Source organism: Anopheles ziemanni, chromosome 3, assembly GCF_943734765.1.
Source record: "Anopheles ziemanni chromosome 3, idAnoZiCoDA_A2_x.2, whole genome shotgun sequence".
NCBI classification, from domain to species: domain Eukaryota; kingdom Metazoa; phylum Arthropoda; class Insecta; order Diptera; family Culicidae; genus Anopheles; species Anopheles ziemanni.
The window spans coordinates 8,510,782-8,519,142 of NC_080706.1; the positions used below are offsets into that span (position 1 = coordinate 8,510,782).

Below are 8,361 nucleotides of genomic sequence, written 5' to 3' on the forward strand. Positions count from 1 at the left end.
ACGTTCACAGTCGACGAGGTGGGAGTGTCTGTTGCATAAATCTGGCCTTTGAAACGACGGAAACCTTATCAACATTTCAAAGAAGTATTGGTACACTCTCGAGTGGAAGAACAGGCACTTCACTGGCGCAGCATCCGTAACACAAATAAATTCATCAGACTTTAGGCGACAACAGAAGAATAGTAAACATCGTTGGGTAAGGATTAAAAAGACACTGGCCACCTTCTTCCCCGGGGTGGGAAACTCATTTATCATGGCAGAAGAAAAGAGGGAAAGACCAATCCCTATGGGCCACTCCTTTCTACCTAGAATAGAATAATGATTTTACCTTCTTTCTTATAAGGAGCATGAAAGAGAATACAATCAGTTTTACCAAAGAATTGTTTGAAGATTTTCGTTCCATTGTTAAAATATTCCATCAATGGAAGCTAGAGTTTCCAGAAGAAAAATGATGGAGTACGGCGGGAAAGCAACAATCGCCAAGTGATAAATAGTCCGCACTCAGTAGAAGGTCCGTCTTCGGAAAAGGGATCGCTTGTTCCATCCACTCCGCTTCAGGTGGGGAAGACACGGAATCGCGCCAGTATAAATCAATTAAAATTAATTAAACGCCAGCGCGCACCCAAGTTTTCGCAGCCGAGGTGAGAACTATAAGATGTATTCGCTTTGGCCACCCCTTACCCCTACGGTACGGTTTTGCGTAATGTATTTCCTCCTGAGTGAGCTCATCGGAGTGCTCCAGGGCTTCGTGCCACCTACAAGAGTTTGCTGCTTGCCTTTGCCTTTGCACAAGTCCGTGTCATTCCGCCATGGTTCTGGTGAATAATTTACACCCGGGCACGAAATGACTATGACTATACGTCGGGGATCTCGACTCCGACGAGAAGCGGCGCATAAGGGCCCCATCATAATGCCCTCCCTTTGTGTGTCGTTTTCGATCTTTTCTAACGTTCTCCGGGGGGACAAAAAAATACAACACAACTCCGGCAAACCCCGGATGCAATTCCGAAGCGTAACGAACTTGAACGAGTCACATTTTATTTGAAACGTGGGACGGTAAATTAATGATGGCAGGTAAAACGTTCGCGCTGCTTAAGGCGGCATTTATCAAAAATAGCCCCGTGCTCGAAATGGATAGTCACTGCCGCAAGTAATTACTATCCTTGCACCGCATATGACGTGTGGTAAACGTTTACAACGAGTGGTGTTCAATGTTTTTTCATACAATATCACGAATCATGTTTTGCTAACAGTTAAAACGATTGTGGTTTAACTCAGAACATAAGCAAAATGTGTGTCCATGTTATAAAGAAATCTATTGCCAGCTTAACAAAAAAAACTCCTATACATCAACTGCCTCCTGTGAGGTTTGAACTCACGACCGCTGGTTTACGAGACCAGCGCTCTACCACTGAGCTAAAGAGGCATCCGTGCTCTCCCGATTCTCAGAACACATCAGCTTTCCCTACGGCTTCACACTCGAAGATTCTAACGCTTTTCTCTGATTTCTCCCTCATTCCCGCCCCTGGCAGCCCGTTCCTCACCTCCACCACCTCTCCGGATGTGGAAAGTGTGAAAACTCTAAATTAGAAAACCCCTATAATGTAGGCACCTAATCACTTGTCCGCACCAGGTTCGATGCCACGTCCCTGACCGTAACCTAGAGGGGTGTTTCACGTTCTCTTTCTACAATTTGGGTTCGGTTTATTTTGCTTTGTTTTCTTCTTCTCCTTCCACTCGCCCTCGAGGGGGAGAACAAGGCTGACAGTGCCGCTAACGGCCATATGTTCGTTTTCGGTTAACCCACTTTATAATTGCTTTTACGAAGCCACACCCGCAATTTGTTTCGTCGAGTTTCCTTCCGCCGGGGCCCATCGCCAAAACCCGGGGGCCGACATTTTGGGCCAGGGACGCTGCAGCTCCCTCTCGGTTTCCTTTTGCTCGTTCCTTCGTTCGTCTGTCTGTCCGTTTCGTATCCATTTTCGGTGGTGCCGATGGAAGCTGCGGTGGGCAACGGGGAAGCCGAGGGAGGAAATCGAACGCCAAAGCATCATAATTCATTCGCCATCGTTTGCCGTACGAGTGGTGTGTCCCGCCAAATTGATTGAATCGATAGCGATCGACAGCGCAACTTGGCGATCATTCATGAAAATTGAACCCACGGAGCGCCTGCGATCGGTTTGTTAGGGGATTATGATCAATCCAGCGGGAGTGAAAGAAAGAAAGATAGAGAATCTACGAAAGCGGAAGGACTAAAGCGACCGGACGGAAAGGCGAGCTCTTCCCCGGTAATTCGTGAGCAGAATGGCATTGATTGGCAGCGATGAGGAACCGCACATACGCCACATGACGAAGTCGTATTAATTTAACCCGTTTCCTTTCCCTTTACGACTTCCCCTTGAGGCGCCCGAAAACGGTCAAACGCCGGTTGCATGGATGATAATTCGTGCAAAAACGGTTGCGTTCGCTTCCCATCTTGGCACAAACTCTTGCCCGTCGCGCGGAATAATAATAAATCAAGCACATCAACGCGCAATGCAAACAATATGCTCCACGTTACATCCTCGTTTTCCTCCGCCTGACGAAACCGTAGACGAGTCGTGACTTTATGGAGGATTTGTAAAAGGAAAAGGACACTGAAAGGCATATGCATACTGCGCGTCTACCAGCGATGCATGATGCAACCGTCGGCAGCTTGTCGAGGAGGAGATCATGAAAGATAAAAGTGTGCTTACATCAGTTCATAATACTTTTTAGAAGTAACAATTTTAATGAACATTATTTACACATCTTCTATGAACAGCTTACAGCCTTTCATAGCTTTTATACAGCATTTCCTTTTCGATTGCGAAGATGATTTGTCGGTGAATGCAGTTGTTAAACTTATCGAGACGCGCCATAGCCAAATGCCATAATGCCTCCGTCACGAATCGGAAGAATAAAAATCAGCAATAAAATATTTTATGCCATTCCCTCCTCCTCTTTTTATTTTATTTTGTCACGGCCTTCATGTATCCGACATGAAATGGCTTTTTACGCAATGCAGCTGTATTTCGGTGCCCGCAACCAAGATTGTCGTAAAGCTTGGGCCAATAAATCGGGCCGCAAGTAATTGATCGTGAATTTATGGCCTTTCTCGAGGTGGAAAGTGATAATGGCGAAATACCACACACGCAAAAAAAACGCGCATGAAACAATTCGATTTAAATAATCAAATAAGGCATCGTTCGTGGCGATCCGAACTGATGACAATATTTGGTGGGATAAGGTTCGTCCCACATGTAAAAAGTTGCAGATTCAATAAGGGCTGGGGACATTGTGACATTTGTAGAGAAGCTGAATTTAAACAACAAAATAAGTTTAATTTCGCAAACAAATTTAATAAGCATAAAATAACAATTTACATTCCAGTATTTTTTCGTTTACTGTTACAAAAATTATTTCAATCCGCCTGAACTTGTCAGTTTCGGTAACGAATAAAACTTATTCGGACTTTAGTCGTAAAATTATAATTTTATCCAATATAAAACAAACATGTTCTTTGATTTATTAACATTGTTTTACTTGCATTCGCTTTGCAAAAACAATCGTCCGTCATAAATATTCCATGGGGCGTTAAACTAGACCAACTGTGTTTTACTAGACCAGCTGTGTTTTTATTTACTTTTTATCGCGCCTTAAATGTCTAAGATTACAATGTTGCAGAAAATAAACCATAATCAGCATCGGAGTCGGACGCATAAATAAACTTCGCCGAAACATTGGCCTCTTTTATTCCTTCCTTTTCGGTGTGTTCCTCACGCGCGAAACCTTGTTCCGAGCGAACGAAAGCAATCCTTTTATACCATCGTTTTGGATTCGACACCATAAAGAACTCGTTTCGGCTCAGAATTCATCGCCAAACATGGCCAAACACACGTCGTTCGCATACCGAATCAATCTATTCCGACTCGAGCTGCCTCCACGATTGCCCCTAGGGCTCGGTTGGAAATGAGCTTTGTCCACAGAACTCTCCAATTAACACCCGGCCCGGCTCAAAATTGTCGATCGGTTGGGGCTTGCTCAGCGTCCAAGATTACATTGTACATTGTGGTGGCCATAAAATCCTTCCCATGCACGGCCAGCGGGGTCCGGTTTCCCACCGGGAACCGCTAAGCTGAGAGCGCTGGACTTGAGCTTCAAAGCGGTAGGGAGTTTGAGAGTGGATATGATATTACCTGGCGGCTTCGAGACCAGCCTGTATTCCCTCGAAAACCGCGGCCTAAAGTAGGGTCTCCCGCGGGGGAACTGCGGTTAGGTTAGCCCGGTGGAGCCGGTAGGTCGTCCCGAGACCGGAATGGCCGGTGAAACTGAAGCCTTCTTGTGATATAAATATTAATTCGATGACCGGCATGCCGAGCGCGATGTAAATTCACGACGCAGAGTGTTTTCTACTGCCTACCGGCCCTTGTTTGGCTTCGGTTTCGAAGCTGCGGGTCGCTGGTGGTTCACTTTGCCCTTTCCTGTTCCCTTTCCGAACCCCAGTAAGCTCCCCGAGCTGGCCGAGGGTTTCAGCTTTCTTGAGGTTTTTGTCTAGAAAAACCCAGCTGCTCCCCGCATGAATCATTCCCGGTTCACGACGAACGTTGTTTCATGTTCGAAAGTTGAAGTTCGGCCGAAACGCCAAAGAAAAACATCCACCCATCGTCGCTGATGGCGGCTGCCAGCATGGTTTTCGAGCCGAGATTTTCCGTGCCGTCGGAAATAGTGCACGCTCTCGTACTCCCACGCCCGTCGTCCTACAACATCCGGTACGGGGTGAAATTAAATTTGCAAAACAGAACCAAAGAAAAAAAAAAAGGAAACGAACTCCAACGGAACATCCCGGCACCATCACACCGACGCAAAAACCCACCACGGGGGCCGCAGTCCCAGGCTAATCTCGTGCCAACGACGACCGAACGGCGAGAGCGCAAGATAAATAGAAACGATAATTAATTCGAAATTGTTCGGAACGGCTGGCAGCTCAAAAGGCTTTACAATTTCCTTTCGGGAGTTGCCGGGTCCCGCCGGCGACCCTGGCGACCCAACTCCTTGATGCACCGTCCAAAGGACGCGCCATTTATGCTGCCAAGTCGAGTGCTGCCTCGGCTCGGCATACTCAAGATGGCAAATAAAACCCGGAAAAGGATGGGCTCCCACGAGGGGGGGGGAAGATGCTTCTTGGAAGATGAAAAGTAGAGCTGTTTAAATAATATACGCAAAGAATAAATAAGTTTGGCAAACTTCCTCCCCGTCGCCCGCCTTCGCCTGGCCACCCACCCTTTGCGGTTCGCCGTATCGACAAACCCTTGAAATTATCTTCCTCGAAAACAGCTTGCGGCTTCGAAGTCGAAGCTGGCGGTCTCGGGGAAGAAAAGAACCAGCAACACCCAGACACAGACAACCGAACCATTTCCATCCGCATCCGCAATCGATGCCGGCCGCCCGAATCAAACCCGGACCAACTTTTTTACCTTTTTTGTTGCTGACACATTTCACAATTCGCAAATTGCTGGAATTTATGGAATTTTCTCTACGAGGTCGACGTTTCCGCTTCGCCCGAAAGTACGATGCAGTATTGTCGAATGAACATCCCGCCGGGGAGAGGGAGAGAAAGAGAGAGAAAGGGTGCATGAAAAACAAAAAAACCCGGCAAAATACCCTCTACCGGAAACAGGGAACTAAATCATTTCAACAAATTAAAAAAACAAAAACCTCCAGCCAAATCCAATGGAGGGCAAACGAAAATTCCATCCCCGTCCGGTTGTCCTTTTTCTCCCTTCCCCCCGGGGGTTGATAAATGTTTTCCCGGCCGAAAATCGAGACAAGGCTTGACTCTCGAGGATGTGCTGAAAATTGCCAACCCACAAAAAAGCAATTAATGGCCAATGGGTGTGCTGCAATCAAGCGTCGAACCGAAAGGGAAACGCCACCGAATGGAGGTTGCTCATAATCTTTGCAACTATCGTTAGGCTGCTTTGTATCAGATGCGGTTTTTCCCTTCGTTTGAGGTTTTTTTTAGTGTCGTTCTCCGAAAAATCTAGTCCACAGCGTTGCCATAAATTTGTGCGGAAAATTCTTTCCCGGGTTCCGATGGGGAATGAGAGAAAACAGCTGCAAATTAGAAGCACCGTGTGGACTTTGGAGATGCAATTTTCTTCTTTCTTTTTTTTTTGTGTCAAACCTCTCCTTTGTCTGCATGCGGGACTGCAGCGTCACTGTGTGTCACCATTATAATCATCATTATGACATTAAATTAACAGCAGGAGGTCCCGCATTCCCGGGCTCCATGGCACCACTACTTTGGTGCGGCTTTTAAGGATGGCATTTCTTCCTTATCTGCCATTGTGGGCAACCCATTCCAGCATTCCCGGGGTGGGGGAAAAAAGCTTGCCAGCACCCAAAAATCAACATAAATTACGGCGACCATTTCGTGCGGCAATGTTTATGCAAATCGGTGTCCCCGAAGGCCACCGAACGGGGAGGCCTCCAGGGGAACTGAGTCAGCTTTAAAGCGGCATCTAAACAAAAACACACCGAATGTCACGACGAAAAGGGGGCATCGCGGGAAGAAGGGGAGCAACGAGCACAACGCGCAAACGTGGCCATGCACGAATTGGGAATGGCCGCGACCGTAAATGGCATCGGAACACGGAGCATCATCGGTGGCCCGTATCTTTATCGTTTTATTGCATAAAACATTATCACCTGGCCGCGGCGACGACGATGACGGTGATGGTGATGATGCATCCCCAACAAGGCCGCAATGGAGTTCGGGGAAAGGGCTGCCAACCGGGGCCATAATCACGAACAACAATCTGGCCCTCCGGCCCCCAGGGTGGAGGTAATTAGCCCGGCTCGGTCGAGTCCCTTTTACAGCGACTGCAGTGCGGCGTTCGGCGGCGGGAGTTGGACGGCATTTTTCCTAATCATGGGCGCGCGCAATTCGCAAACACCACCCCGCCGCCCCGAAAACCGGACCATTTATCTTCCGACTGTTGACCTACCAGCCTGAAACGCTTGCCTGATCGATGGCTTTCCGATGCGTGCCGGTTCTCCACTCCACGGTTGCACGCTTGTTTACTTCATTTTTCCACCCCACGATGCAGTTTGGGATGGGAGTGGCGCACACGGTGCATCCGGGGTCGCACAATGTTTTGGCCCGGACGAACCAGAATGGCGGACAGGTGTGCGCGCAGGTACGCGTGATGGATCCGTTTTCGTCGTCGTCGTTGCGGCCACCACCTGTACCGTTATTTATCGTCCCTAATTGCCCCAAAGGAGAGGATGATGCACCAAACCCAAGTGAATGCACTTTGTGAATGAAAATAACAACGACCCGAAAGCCCCCCCTTCTTAAACGAGACGAGGGAAGGTATATTTTTCATTTACAACATCGAATCGATTTGTAATAAATGCCACCGGTTCGGCAGAAAATTATGCCTTCGTGTTTGGTCGGGCTGCAATGAGGCAAGTTGTTGGCAATAAAGTTGCATGCTGCGTTTTCTAGTTGGCTTTACATACATTTCCTCCGCAGTGTGGCGGTGTGGTTTTTCCCTCGTGGGTTTTGCTTTCTGGTGTACTTATTTCTCCTTCCCCCGGCCTTTTCGGTTTGACATAATTCCAGCTGTGCGCTTCAGTGAAATCAAAGGTTTCGAGGCGCGTCGGAAAACCGGAGTGGAAAAAATCACCCTCAAATGCGTACACCACTCACGTCCCACTGAAAGGTGTCAGTGGCTTTAATTAAGGGGATGTGATAATTCCAGCGTTCCATTGGGGTCCGAAATGGGGGTACGGACCTTTTTACCTGCTTCAAACACTCTCATACACACACACGCGCGCACGCAGCTGGTGGAATTCTTTCCCACCCGGGGAAGGTTAATTTTTGCATAAGAAATTGGAACTGCTGCATTATTCACCGGTCGCCTGGGAGTCCGCTTGTTAAGTGTTATCTTAATGTAAGATTTGATCTGTTTTTTTTTTTATTCTTTTTTATCGCAACCATCCGACAACGGAGCGATATCTCGCTGCAAAATGTCACTCGAAATGGTCCCCGGTAGAAAATCAATCAGCGAGAGAGAGCCGTGATTGTCGTAAAATTGGCCTTAAAGTTGCGCTGCCCGCGCTGGAACGGGTTTCAAGCCCCGAACGCCGATTTACTTGTTAATGCAGATAAATGGTGTCGATTTCGGGTCGGCGTTGGACGGTTGTAAGAAATTAAACCTGTTCCCCGGCCGGAGTCGGTTCGGGCCAAATGCGTACCGCAGAACGAATGATTCGAAAGTTGTTGCGATTATGGCTGGTTAAATTCAGATCTCTTTGAATGATAAGTTCTTGAAT

The 8,361-nt window shown here is 47.7% G+C and overlaps 1 non-coding gene across 1 annotated transcript; it reads right to left on the bottom strand.

The window, feature by feature from the left end:
* Positions 1-1,354: 1,354 nt before the first annotated feature.
* On the bottom strand, positions 1,355-1,426 carry Trnat-cgu (transfer RNA threonine (anticodon CGU)). Its single transcript has one exon. It is a non-coding gene; the product is annotated as a tRNA-Thr (tRNA).
* Between the last annotated feature and the right edge of the window lie 6,935 nt (positions 1,427-8,361).